Source organism: Cucumis sativus, chromosome 2 (genome assembly GCF_000004075.3).
Source record: "Cucumis sativus cultivar 9930 chromosome 2, Cucumber_9930_V3, whole genome shotgun sequence".
Lineage (NCBI taxonomy): Eukaryota > Viridiplantae > Streptophyta > Magnoliopsida > Cucurbitales > Cucurbitaceae > Cucumis > Cucumis sativus.
Genome location: NC_026656.2, coordinates 18,355,337 through 18,369,743, shown reverse-complemented (window position 1 = coordinate 18,369,743; position 14,407 = coordinate 18,355,337). Strand labels below are relative to the sequence as shown.

Sequence of the window (14,407 nt, the reverse complement as noted above, 5' to 3'; positions counted from 1 at the left end):
CTGTGTGGTTTTGGTAGAGCTTTCCAAACATAAGAAGAAGGTGGGAAGAAAACAAGGAAGAAGATGAGAGTTTGGACTGACAGTTTTTTTTTTTTTTTTTTTTTTTTTTTTTTTGACATAAGAAAGGTGTTGAGGAAGAGGAAAGAGGAAGGAAGAGGCGCAAGAAGAGAGGGTAATTTTGACATTTAAAAAAATAAATTAATGTGATTGTTTATTTGTCCAATACTATCAATAAGTTTTTATACATTTAAAACATACTAAATAGAGGTGATAGGGAGGTAAAAGAGTTTACCATACCATTAGTTGGTCCAAATTGTAATATTAGTAGAATTAATGAAAATGAGTGAATGAATTAATAGTAAACTATTCCCTAGCTTTTATTATTGTTATTATTCTTTTAACTTAAAATTTCAACACATGTATCATCAATCAATCTATCATACAACACAGAAAAGTGAATAGAAAAACCAACATAAAGAATATTATTGAAGTGATCATAATTATTACAAATGAATAAGATCATATAAATTGAATTTTAACCCACTTTCACAGTAATTATTACAACAAACAAAATAATTATAATAATATTGAAAAGGTAATTAGTAAAAAGATCAAAACACCAACAAGGAACCTTCTAAATCATACTCCAAATTCTTGAGTATGGGCTTAACTGTGAGCTCAATCATGGGAGGCGGCCCACAGACCAAAGCCAAAGTCTGTGGTGACCCCATCGGAATATGCTCCCTCAGAATATCTTCCCTAATATATCCCACACTGTACGGCCACCCTTCTTGAACCCCATCCTTCACCACATACCAAATCTTCAATCTCTCATTCTCCTTCGCCCATGTTTCCAACTCTTCCCTAAGCAGAATATCCTCCTCACTCCGGTTCGCATATACAACAAACATCTCCGTCTCGTCCTCCGGATCTTTTAAAATCGCCTGCACCACTTGATATATAGGCGTTATCCCAGTCCCACCTGCCACCATGGCAAGCTTCTTGGCCAATCTGGGCTTTCCGTTGACTCTGAAGTTGCCGCGCCCCATGTACTCTATATGGCCCAATGGGCCTTTCACTTCCACCATTGATCCCAACGGGAGCGAGTCAAGATACTGTGACATAAGGCCACCGTTGGGGAAATCGGGATGAACGTTCTTGAAATAGATTTTTACGACTAAGTCGAAGTAGCCCGTTTGGTCAACGGCGCTTGACGGTGTGTAGGCTCTCATACATAGTTTCCCATCCACATTGGCGCATAAAAATATGTGCTTTCCAACGGGTAGTCCTAATCTTTGATCTTCCGAAGAAAGACCAAATCTGAAAATTCTCGTGTTGTGAGAAATTGTAGTTTTCGAAATCAATTTCACCGGGATTTTCTCACGAGGGATCAGAGCCACGTGTTGAGTAACTGCTTTGGGTGATGACGTTGCGTCCTTGTTGTCGTTTAGGATCAACAAGTCTCCGATTTTGTAGTCCTCAAGCATTTTAATGGCTTTGTCGGAGTGGATAGCCTCGAACTCTTCCGTGCAATCTGTGCCAGCGTTGATGAGAATGCTGTCTGCGCCGCCTGGATGGTCTTTGAGAAAAGGAGTACAGTCGTAGACATGGTTCTGGACGACGATCCAAGCCGATTCGGACGAGTTGTGGGTTTTGACTTCCGACATGGAGAAGGTGGTGGTGCTCTTGTTGTCTTTTTGTTGGGAAGGGGACTCGTCGGTCGGATTGGGTTTGTCCTTTTCCTGCCAGCCGCCGGCATTGTTGCCGGCGACTGTTGGGTGGCGGAACACGATCCCGATCTCTCCTTTTTGGGGTTTGCATATGTTTATCTTGATTCGGTACCATGAGTTGTTCATCATCCCCTGCATCCAAACATTTTTGTACTTTTATTATCAACAAGCTGTGGTAGAAAATGTGTTCTCATATAGTATTCCTCTATGAAAAATTATTATTATTATTATATCTTTTTAATAAAAAGGGTTTTTCAAAAGTTTAAAAAAAATAAAAACTGTAGAAAAAACCCACGAAAAAAACTAAAAAACTACTAAACCGAATGTACGTTTCCGCAACATCTCTTCTCTTATGATTCTTTCTCTAGGACTATTATTACTATATTAATTATGAGAGTTCATAAATTTTTGTATGATAACGTTGAAGTCGTACTTTTTCTATATTAATTGGTACTTTTTCTTTTAAGAAAAAACAATATTTTTGGCAGTATGTATTGATCGAGTATTATTGTTTGAAATAAAGTAGAATTAATATGTATTCTACTATCACCATACAAAAAAGGGTTTACATTTGTACATATATTTATTTTTATTTTCTCAAATTGACCGGTTATTTAATTTGCGTCATCCTTACATAAACTTTTTATTACGATAAAATGTTCTCATTCTTCCCATTTATGTCACTATTTTATAATGTTATCAATTATTTATTATATTATTCAACCTGGGTATATTTTTATTGCAAAAACCGTGTGTTTTCTTTAATTTATCAAACCATTGAGTCTCACTATACATATTGCAGTTTAAATATAATTATTTTGTAAGAAACTTTTTTTTTGAATTAAAGCATATGGATGAGAGGGTGAGAAATAGGAAAGTCAAGCTAAAAGGTGGGAAGAAGAAGAAATATCTGTGTTTTAAAAGATGGAATAAAAAATAGGTAGTTGAAGAAGGCTGAAGAAAGGGACATTATATGTCAGGTTTCTTATGATTTAGTTAAAATTTTATTGTTTTAGTTTCATATGTGTGCATGGGTCATAGATTTTGTAAGATTTTTCTGACGATAATAACTTCATTAACTATAATATATTTTTAATGTAGAAATAGAAACATAATTATTAATAATTACCATGAGATTCCAATTAAGATTTTCTGGCTGTGTGTTGGTTGTTTCATCCCATGCTCGGACAGCAATTTGCTTAGATCCAAACAGGTCCAATATTTCCACGTCGACTGACCAAAAGATCCAGCACCAATATTTCCCATACTTGTTTGGCTTCTCATGGTACTCCAAATTACATATCTTCCACGTCTCCCCACCGTCCAACGTCACCTGTACACGTGTCACCTTTTTCCCTCCACCTACACCAAGAAAACAAAAATAAATCTCAAATAGAAAATTATACAATAATTGTGTTCACATTACTAATTCTTACTCACCGGAATATGCGTATCCCTTAACGTGTAGGTGGATAGTGTCGTCTCTGAATTAATCAACAACGTCTCGTTGTGTGACGGTGTTGTTATCACAGAGTTTATGTTCATTTCGTAGATAACGTACTCCGGTTTGTACCACCAACCTAAATAAATATTGAGTATATAGTTTTTAAAAATTAGTAAATTTTAGAAAATGTCAATTAATCATTAAATTATAATAAATAAATATATCACCTTCAGCATGTGCCAGCTCGGAAGAATCCACGTGGGATGGAAGGACACGGTTGTCCATAAAATGATAATAATTGTCAGACTCTCTATTGGTGACGATGATTCGTTTGAGCCACTTGACCATGCGGCCGCCAGTGAACCCCGGGACGATCATCCTAACCGGAAAGCCGTGGTCTGGCGGGAGTGGGTCGCCGTTTTGCTTGTATGCTATTATGATATCTCTTGATGGGTCCATTGCCATTTCTCTTCTTATGCTGGTGCCGTAGCTGCAGCCGCCACCACCAGGGAGATTGTCCGCGCCTTCCATCCATACGTATAAGGCTCCTCTTTGACGGCTGAAGATGCCGCACCGTTTCAGTACTTCGCGTAATGGAACTCCCCGCCACAGTGAGGTGGAGGTCACGGCGGCTCCCCAGTGGAATCCGATGGTTTGTTTCACCATGTTTTGCTCCTTCCGTCGGTTGCCGGAGCACATGATGGTAACCGGAAACTCTAGAGATCTGCTTTAAGAATATGAATAAAGGGTTAGAAATAATCATATCCCACATATTTAAGTTGTTGAATTTAAATATGATTGTAATTTCATTTGTTCTCAATTTCTTATATATATCAATAGTCAATTACTCAATTGTGTGGGGGTTTTGTTCTATATTTTAAAACTTGTATTTTAAAAAAATAAAATAAAATAAGCTTATGACGTTTTAGTTTTGCTCTTGAATTGCTTTGTTTTGTCATAACTCTACTTTCCTCTTTTATTATTATTTTAAAAAAAAACGTTTTCAAAATGTCAACCTAAATTTAATAACTAAAAAGAAAATTTTTAAAAGAAATCCTATGGGTTTTGTCTTTGTGTTTATTTTTAAGAAAGAAATAAAGTGATGATACAGATGTTTTGTTGAAGCTCTCCTGCGCTAAGATACATTATTTCTAAGTACCTCATAAATCTTAAAAGAATTCATTAAAGAAAATTAAACAAACATTGATTTGTAAATTTAAAAATAAGTAGTTCAGTCTATTTTATCTCAAACTTGTATAACAAGTTTCAATTTTTAATTAAAAGAGCTAGATTTAAAATTTGTTGGAGAAGTTGAAAATCCATTTAAAAAGATACTACTTCTCTCATTGGTTTTGAGATAGAACTGGTACTATCAAATTTAACAAAATGATTTTTTTTTTAAAAGAAGAATACTTTAATTTTATAAAATATTGTTAGAAAGTTAGAAAACAAATCAAAGAATCCACTAAAAAGAATATTTATAAGCTTAATTATTAAAAACACAAAATCAAAAACCAATGTTTATTTCTTTATCCTATCTTCAACCCTTAGTTTTGGAAGTACCGACTAAATCCTAAAATCAAAATATCAATTTTTTAAAAACTTTTTTTTGTTAGCTATTAAAAAAAATTGTTTACGAGATAAACAGTGAGTGTTTATTAACTGAATTTTAAACTTTAGAAAAAAAGAAAAAACTTAAATTAAAAAATAAAAACAAGAATTAGTTTGGAAATGAGTTTGGAGGGTTTTGAGTAAAATGGGTATTTGAGGACCTGAAGTTATTGACAAGTTGGTCGAGAGTGAAGGATGTAGGGTTTTCAACGAGTCCAGTGACGTCAATCGTCCAGCTAGACCAATCAGTCTTCGGAACCGGACCATGGTTACGAACGTAATGAAGTGGGGCCGGAGTAATGAACCCATGGCGCATGAGATGGTCCAGCGGCGGTTCAGAGTTGAAGGGGTGTTTTCCGGTAAGCCGGACCATACAAGGATTCCTCATGATCCCACTATCCGCCGTCCCCTGGTCCCTCGGATCAAGAATCGACGGCTCGATTTCCTCTTTCCCCTTCCGGATCAAATCCCGGAAGTAATCAATGTTCTCCTCGTCACGATCAAAGGAGGAATCATCATCATCAATAAGGAGCGGTTTCTCGGCTTGGCGCTTGAATTTGAAGCTATTAGACCGGAATGAGTTGCAACGTTGAACTGGAAAGTTGCCAGTGGAGGAGACCGGTTCCAAGTCGAGGGTTTTATGATTAACAGCAGTCGCCATTGGATCCTTGTTTCTTGGAGAGAATTGAATAATTAAGGATTTGGAATGCGTGAAGTTTTGTTTGTTGTAGGAAAGTGATAATAATAATATGTGTTAAGATGTGAGTGGGGAATTTTGTAGTTCATGAAATGGGTATTTATAGAGAGCTGTTGCTAATTAAATTAACATTTTGGGTGCCCTACTTTGAATAGTCAACTTTAGTTATGATTTTCTTTATGTTATTTCAAAAAATATTACATGAAATTTTGGTCAATCATACTGTGTTGAGGAGGGAGGGATGTTGGGAATTTTTCCTTTCTTTATTATTTTTCATATTTGTATATTTAATTTAATTTTAATTTTTTAATATTTAGATTTACCTATTATTTGATTTTCAAATTTCATATTTAGTTTTAAATCTTCTTTTCTAGTTACTTACATTTATTTTTTGTTTTTTAATATTTACATGTTTAATTTAAGTTTGAATTATAAATTATTTAATATTTAAATTTATATATTATTTTGATCTTGTTTTATTTAAATATTAATTTTAAATTTTGCAATATGCATGTGTATATTTTATTTTCAATTTAAATTTATTATCTTTAGTTCCTTCAAAATTAGTTAAACTGTTACCTGATATAAATTTTTCTACTAAAATATTCATTTATGTATATTAAAAAAATTTCTACTAAAATATTCATTTATATTACTTTTAATATTTTACATATAAGACATTTACGTAATAATATATAATTGAGTATAATTAAGTTGAATTTTAATCAACATCTTTGTCTAATTAATTGAACAAGAAATAATATTTTAAATTAAATTTTAACCATATATAATTAAAAAAATCTATTGTATTATACTTATTAATTTTGCAACCAGATTTAGGTGTGTTTGAAAATGTTCATGTTTTATAATTATTCTTTTATACTTGAACGAATTCTATATATTTTTTATTTTCACCTAATTTCACCTATTTTGTCTGAGTACGTATTTGACCTAATTAATGGTTCACAAGTAAAAGAGAGAAAAAAAGTGAGTGTTTGGATTTTGGAAGGGCATATCTTACGTTTTAGAATATCTAAGAGTTACTAAATGGGTAAAACGAAATCTAAGCAACATTCTATATATTTTCTCCTTTTCAAAGATCTTTCTAAATAAAGATTTATTGGAAACTATATAGTTATCAAATTCAAAATTTAGTCGCAAGTTTTCTGAAAATCAGTTTTTATATTAAAATACAATACAATGACAAATAATAATAATAATAATAAAGAAACGAAAATGGAATAAAACAATTTGATGGGAATAATGTATTGGCTTAGTAAATCCATAATTTTAGCAGGGTAAGTTGTATTTAATACAAAAGAAGAAGATAAAAAACAATTTTAAAAGAGTAAAAGTTGGGTAACTATATTCTAAGATTCGAAAGCAAAGGAACTTAATTGGATTTTGTAAGTCAAATAAATTTTAATGATGTGAGTCTAAGAGTTTTCAAACCTAAATACATTATAATGAATTAAATAGTTAAAAAAAATATATGAAAAGAATGTTTTGATAAGTACATAAGCTATGAAATGAAGGAGGATATCCTTCTCATGCAAAACGTCAAACACACGGAATGGTGAAACGAACAAACCTTGGAGGTGTGATTTTAAGTGATGAAGGGTGAGAGACCTTTTACTCCCATCGTCCTCCTAATTATTGCTTTTGGGGTTACTTCTGAAACAAGCAGAGAAACCAAAATCATGATTCACATCATAACAGTGCATTAGAAAAATATATAGTAATTCTGAGAATATATTAGTAACAATCAATTCCTTATCTTTATTAATAAATATTAGGACATTTGTAAAAATAGCAAAAAAAAATTATGATAATAAAACACATTGTCACTACATTTTGGCTCTGCTATTATTTGAAAGGGTACAATGAAGCGAAAAAGTTAAAACGAAAAAGAAAAGGAGAAGGAAAGAGGACACTTTCGCGGTGGCGGCGGTGAAGATGGACGGCGACGGCGACGGCAACACAACTCTCCTCCTCTCCCTCGGTCAATTTATGGTTTGTTTTTGTTTTGCATTTTTTGTTCTTTGTGTGTGAGAGAGAATAAATAGTGTGAACTTTCTTCGACGTCTCCGAAAACGTCGGGAAAGGTACCTTTTCGTCAACGTATATAGTACATGTCAAAAAAAGTTTAAATAATAAATTCATTATTTAAACTTTTCCGATGTGTCTCCCTGCCACATGTCGAGAAAAGGTGACTATTGTCACTTCAATACGGACACTTTTTACGACGTGTGACAGGTTGTACGTCGTGAAAAGTTTAAATAATAATAATTATTAAACTCATAATATATCTATTTACTTGTCATATTTACAATATCCAAAAAAACATGAAAGTGGTATGAACTTTCTTTTTCTCTTTTTTTGTCATGAGTTTTCCTTAAATATTAACCCAACATATAACAACCAAATCTAATTTCTTATCTTTATTAATAAATATTAAATATAAAAATTTAATTTATTAATAATCATAAAAAAAATGGATGCTCCAATTTTGTTTTTAATAAATAATCCAATCAAAATCTGTAACATAAAAAGATTAAAATCATTTAATGTAGTTTATTAAATGTCATTGATGCTTGACAATTAAAAAACTGAAGCTTGAAAATTAGGGTTTTCGGACCAAAAACGCCTTTTTCTAACATTTATGACACAATTTGCCTCCTCCAACTCAAATTTAGTTATTTACCCTGTGTCATTCAAACCCAAATTTATGACCATGTGTGTTAATCAAAAGATCGTCTCTTTTACGAATCTTTTGATGATTTTTCCATCGTTAGAAGTTTAATTAAACTTCGATCCTAATGCTATTTTGTGCATTTTCGGACGAATATATGCGTCAAGAGATATATAATTGTTTGTAGTGACAATTCAAAGACTTAAAAACTGGATCATATTGAGTTGTTGACTTGTCATTTTTTAAAATGACTTGACATGAGTTGGAAAATGATTATATAATTAAATCTCTAGTTTTAATGTTTGGTAGGATGAATCTAAGTTAAATATTTATCTTTAATTTAACAAAAAAAAAAAAGAAAAAAGAGTTAACTATGGTAATTAAAGTTAACCAAGTATAGGAAAATAATTTAAAATATCACAACTCTAATGATAAAGTTAACAACGCGAAGGTTGAAAGCAGAAGAGTCTTGGAAGGATAGTGGTTAAATAAAACCACGTGAAGGTAGAAATTTGAAGTTTTGCATGGGAAGGATAATCATATTAATTGCCAATATATTGAGAATAATATTTGAAGGTAATCGTATTGGCCCAATATATATTGAGAATTTGAAAGGGTACAAGAAGGTGAAGCATAAAGGAATTATATGGTAGTGTGTAAAGAGGGAGAAGAGGAAAAGTAATATGTATGTTTTCACCATTTTAATTAAACTAACATGCTTGGATGTTCTTCAACCATTCAAATCATTTTTATTATGCTTTGAGTTACATAAAAACATTCAAATGTGGACCAATTATATATCCAATAAAATAATTTCTGTGGAATCTTTGTTTAGACCAACTCATTTATTCCGTGTAAGAAAAATAATAGTGAAATTAAGATAAAGTAATAAAATTAAAACAAGTAACACGAATCTACGTACATAACTTCCAACTTAAAGAAAAACTAGAGATAAGAAAAAAATTCACCACCTGAAAAATTGTTATAATCACAAAAAATAATTCTCTCCCTTGATTCCAATTTTAGAAAAACTCTCTAACCACTTCACTATTTTTTAAGTACATTTTTTTCACTTTCTAGCTAAAGCATACACAATGAATTTAATTAGAGTCCTGAAGCATTTGGAAGTAATTTTGAGTTAATCAAAACCATAATTTCTCCTGTCAAAATCACTTTTTCAAATTAAAACGGATTTTAGAAAAATATAAAATTATTTAAATTGATTTTAGAAGAATTAGATGATAGATATTTTTTTTTGTCTAATAATTGATCAAAAATCACTTCTAAAATAGTTTTCTAATTCAGTTTTTATGTAAAATATTGATAACTATCTATGAGTTTTTTTTCTTTTTTTTTTTAAATGTTGAAACAAAAATGACCGACACTAAATTATAGATAAGAATTTTAAATTGTTAAAACAAAATATTACAGATATTAATTTTAAATGGTTGTTCATTAAATTACATATAAAACAAACATTTATATATGTTTTCTGAATTTTCTTTCGATATCTATCTATATATATCAACTATATACATATAAAAATTTTACAATAAAATAATAGAAATATATCTTTACCAATAATTTTTAAATAAATAATTATTTACAAAAAAAAGTATAATTACTAATTAAAGAGTTCTAAATTAACTTTTAGAATGGGTGATTGAAAACTAATTTTAAATATATAAAAGTTACTTTTAAAAATTTGATACCGACTGTTTAAAAATCAATTAAACCTAAATATTTTATTATAAAAGGACTATTTCAACTATATTTCAAACAGGTATTTTTAACTAAGAACTCGGCCTATTAAAAATCAAAGAAATAGATTCTTTTAATATAGAAAAAAACTTATGAATCTGTGAGCTCTTTTATTGTAGCTCAAATTAATGACATTAAAAAAATTTATGTTGGACATTGTAACATACATTTATTATATATGATTCAATATAATAAATATATTAAATCATACATTTCAATCTTTTAATCATTTTGAGAAACTTTCAAATCAAGTTTTTTTTATTGAGCTTCAACCTCTAAATTAACTTGTTATTTTGAGATGGAGTGTAACTTAATTATTTTGACAACATATACGAGTAGATACATAATACATTCACAGATTTATCGTATTTTTCCTATTAACTTTAATTTCAAGCTAATAAAAAAATATGTGATTGACCATATTTAAAATTTCAGACAAGTCTCTTTTCTTTCTGGTTTTTTTTTTTTTTTTAATTTTCAATGAAATTCGAGACGAAATTTAAATAGTAAGAACATTTGTCAAATTGAACTTTTATTATTTGTGGGTCAAAATCTATCATTTGTTTACAATTTGTGTTTCTATTAATTCAAAGTCCATTAATTATTGTTTATTTAACAAAAAAAAAAAAGTCTATAAATTAGTCGAAATACATGCAAAATCAAATCTATACATGGATCTTTTATATTATGAAAAAGGATCATAATATAGAAAAAAGAAAAGGGCAAAAACAAAAGTTGAATTAGTCCCAATATAGAAGTAATCAAAATTCAGTCAAATTATTAATTTTTTACGTACATTCCCCCACTTTATTTGGGTTTGAAACTGTATACCTATGGTTGTCCATATCCCTTCCCTTTACGAAAACAACAAAATTTTTTAATTTTTTTTTGTTATATGGTGGAGAAACATATGAAATGGGTATCATTACTCTTTACATACAATTTTTTTTTATCTAACATATCATTCTCTGCATTATAAATTCTACATGGGATGAATTGAAACTTTTTATCATAAAAACTAAAACAACAACTATATCAATAATATTGAAAGAATATGAATAACAAACTTTTTAACTTGATTAAAAAGTGTACAATGTTTACTTATTATAAAAATTGTTTTTATAATTTCTTTTAGAATAATGGATATTTCATATTTTCATTGGCATAAAACACTTAAACCTTACCCTCTACTATGTCAACCCACTTCATTTTTCAAATGTAGACCCATTTGTAAAGTTACATTGATATATTAGAATTTCAATAAACTAAACATAAATGGTCATGCATGGATTGTCATAGTAATGATCAAATAGGGACACAACTTTGCAAAGGCTAAGAGATTAGGGTTAAATTCAGGTAACAATATATTTTTTATTTAATATTTTATCAATTTTTCTCAACACTTTTACTGTTGTTGTTAGGAGAAGATATAGATATGTTTATTTTTAAAAGTACACATACTTTTAACAGTTTAATTGAGAAAAATAGAGAAGATATGGACTAAATATTATTAAGTCATAGATTAATTAAAGTAGAGAAGAGTGAGGAAATGAAAAGAGGGAGATAATGAGATATTTAACTCTTCCTCTCTTTTTTTAATATAATATTAGGTTGCTTAGCCAACTTTTAAAAAATTTATAAATACTTTTTTGGACACTTCCAACAAATAAAATAAGTTATAATAACTAACTTCATACCACACACACTTTATTATTTACGAAAATGAAAAAATCGAAACTCAGCCCATACACCAAGAGGTAAAATGTCACAAAAGCGCTTGTTACTGATATACGTTTGATACACCCAATACGTCTTGATACACATGATACATTTGATTGATACACTTGATGCACCTGATACTTTTTGATACACTCGATACCTTTTGATACAAAATTCTGATAACTTTATTAAATTTTTTATATACTTTATTATACCTTATTCTAATGAACTGCATAACCAACTAATACATATAATATAAGTATATCACAACACTAATATACGAAACTGAGACAAAGTAAAACCAAAACAATTAATGTAAAAGAATAAAACAAAATCATTTGGACTCAAATTCAATTCAAAATACACATTGAAGAAAGTAAAAAGAAAATCACAAATAAATTTAAATTCCTCCGATTCAACAACCATTATATTATATTCCATATTGCAATTATTGTACTATTGATATTTTGAAATTAAGATTAAGACAAAAAAAAAATTCTAGTATAAGAATAAACAAATACTTAAAGCCTTGAAAAGTAGGAGAATAAATAAATAATGAGTACAACATTTAAAAGAGAAAGAGAAATAAGCTATTATTGAATGGTAGTTCATGAATAATAAAAAATTTAAGATGATGAAGTGAAAATTTTGTCATATTCGTAAAATTCTATTATACAAAACAATGTGTTATAATTGCTATATCATATTTTTAGAGCTATCCCATGCAATTTCTCATATATTTTTTTACGGTGGTCTCGAATATTTTCTTTTACTTGATATTCTTAAAATTTAATAATTTTCCTCTAAAGCTAATGACAAGAATATATATATTTTTAACTCTTTTTTAAAGTTTGAAAGTATCTTCTAAAGTTTTAAAAGAAGAAATATTTTTGATGAAGGTGCAAAAGGTCAAGGTCAAGGTCAATGTGTATTTCATGTAATTTAGTTTATCTCTTTTAGAATAAAAAACAATTTAACTAATTTGATTTGATTCAATCAAAACGTGGTAGCCAATCAAACAATAAAAAGTTGAAATAAATTGGAAGTAAAAGCAACTAAAATAGACAAGGAATCAACTCGGCCATTTTGATTGCATCAATTCATTTAATTTGGACTATCATTATTGTTTCACTCTCCTACCTAGCCAATTCTCTCTGCCTATTCGTCTAAACTCATGGTTTAATATTACAAATTTGATTTTCAAACACACATATATAATATTTACACCTGTTTTTTTTATGCAAACACCATAGATTCAGTCCTGTCAAGCATTAAAATTAAAATCGCAATTACCTGGTGCATTCATACTGTTGTTGGATACATAAATCTAGTAACATATAGTTTCATCTTATATTAAAGACCTAATAATAATATACTTGGTCCTAAGGTTGTTTCTTTTCTTTTCTCTCTCTTTTTATTATTTGCTTTTGACATGTAAGAAAGATCATATATTAAATATCAAAGACGGCCAACATAAAATACGAGGAAAAAGTTCAAAACCTATAAACCATGCAAGAACAACAATTGGGTTTTGTTCAAATACACTGATGATGGACTTTTCAAGTTAATCAGTGGATAGTAGAATATGTAAATAATTGTATGGCTGTTATAAGGTGTATGGTTAAACTATAAGATTAAAAAGGTATTGAGGTGGATCGTAGATTAAATTGCAAGGACTTTCAAACTTATACTATTTATTGTTTATTGAGGTGGTGCATGCAATACTAATACGTGTTGAGAATTTCAACGTCAACGTAATTAAAATTCGTAGGTTTGGTTGTTTTTCCAAATATATTATTAACTGCCAATTCCTGCTTACCTCATTCTCATTCGGCTTCCCCCACATAGTTCTTATAGGATACTCAACAAATATATATCTTCTCAATTTCCCACCAAAATTAATTTCTATTTTTTAGATAATCTGTTATTACCTTTTAACTATTTAATTAAATTATTGTTAGTAATTCATTTTCCGATTTTTATTACTAAAGTCATATATATTCACGTCCGTCTATCAAAACCTAAAATTAATTCATTTTACCATTTAAAATATATATTTCTATTAATTAACACTATAGTAATTAATTTGTATTTATTTAAATATTTTTAACATCAAATTATTTAATTAATTTCAATTTCCACCAAACTAATATTAATTTCAATTGTTTAAATGTTTTTATTTCTATATTTTCATAAATTTCAAGTTTTTTTGTTTTGTGATTTATTTATCACCTCTTCATATTATTCATTTCTTCTCACTATTACTTCTTATTCATTTTATAATATTATGATTATTTATATAAATATTTGACAATTTCTTCATTTCTTCTTCCAAAATTTCTTTCTTCTTTATTTCTCATCTTCTTTTTTTTCTTCTTCTTGGTACAAGATCTAAACAATCATGTGTAAATATCTAAACAATTAGTTGTCTATCCCAAATAAATAGAGATAAACCACTATCACTAGTAGATCGTTTTGATTTGGTATAAGATCGTTTAGACTTGGTATACAAGTACAAAGATCGTGTAGACTTGCTTCAAGATCATTGCTAAGAGATCATTTAGATTGGGTACGAGATCATTTAGAGTGTGTATAAAATCGTTTTTCACACGTGTGTGACTGATTAATCATAGGGGTAATTTTGTTATTTCACTTTGAAGATCTTTTCCTTTTTTAAAATTATTTTATACGATGTAAATATTTTCGCGATTTGTTTTATTTTTGAAAAACAAATTCTTTCTAGAAATAGCAAA

General features: G+C 29.2%; 1 pseudogene; it reads right to left on the bottom strand.

The window, feature by feature from the left end:
- Nucleotides 1-473: 473 nt before the first annotated feature.
- Nucleotides 474-5,446, bottom strand: LOC116402012 (annotated as a pseudogene).
- Between the last annotated feature and the right edge of the window lie 8,961 nt (nucleotides 5,447-14,407).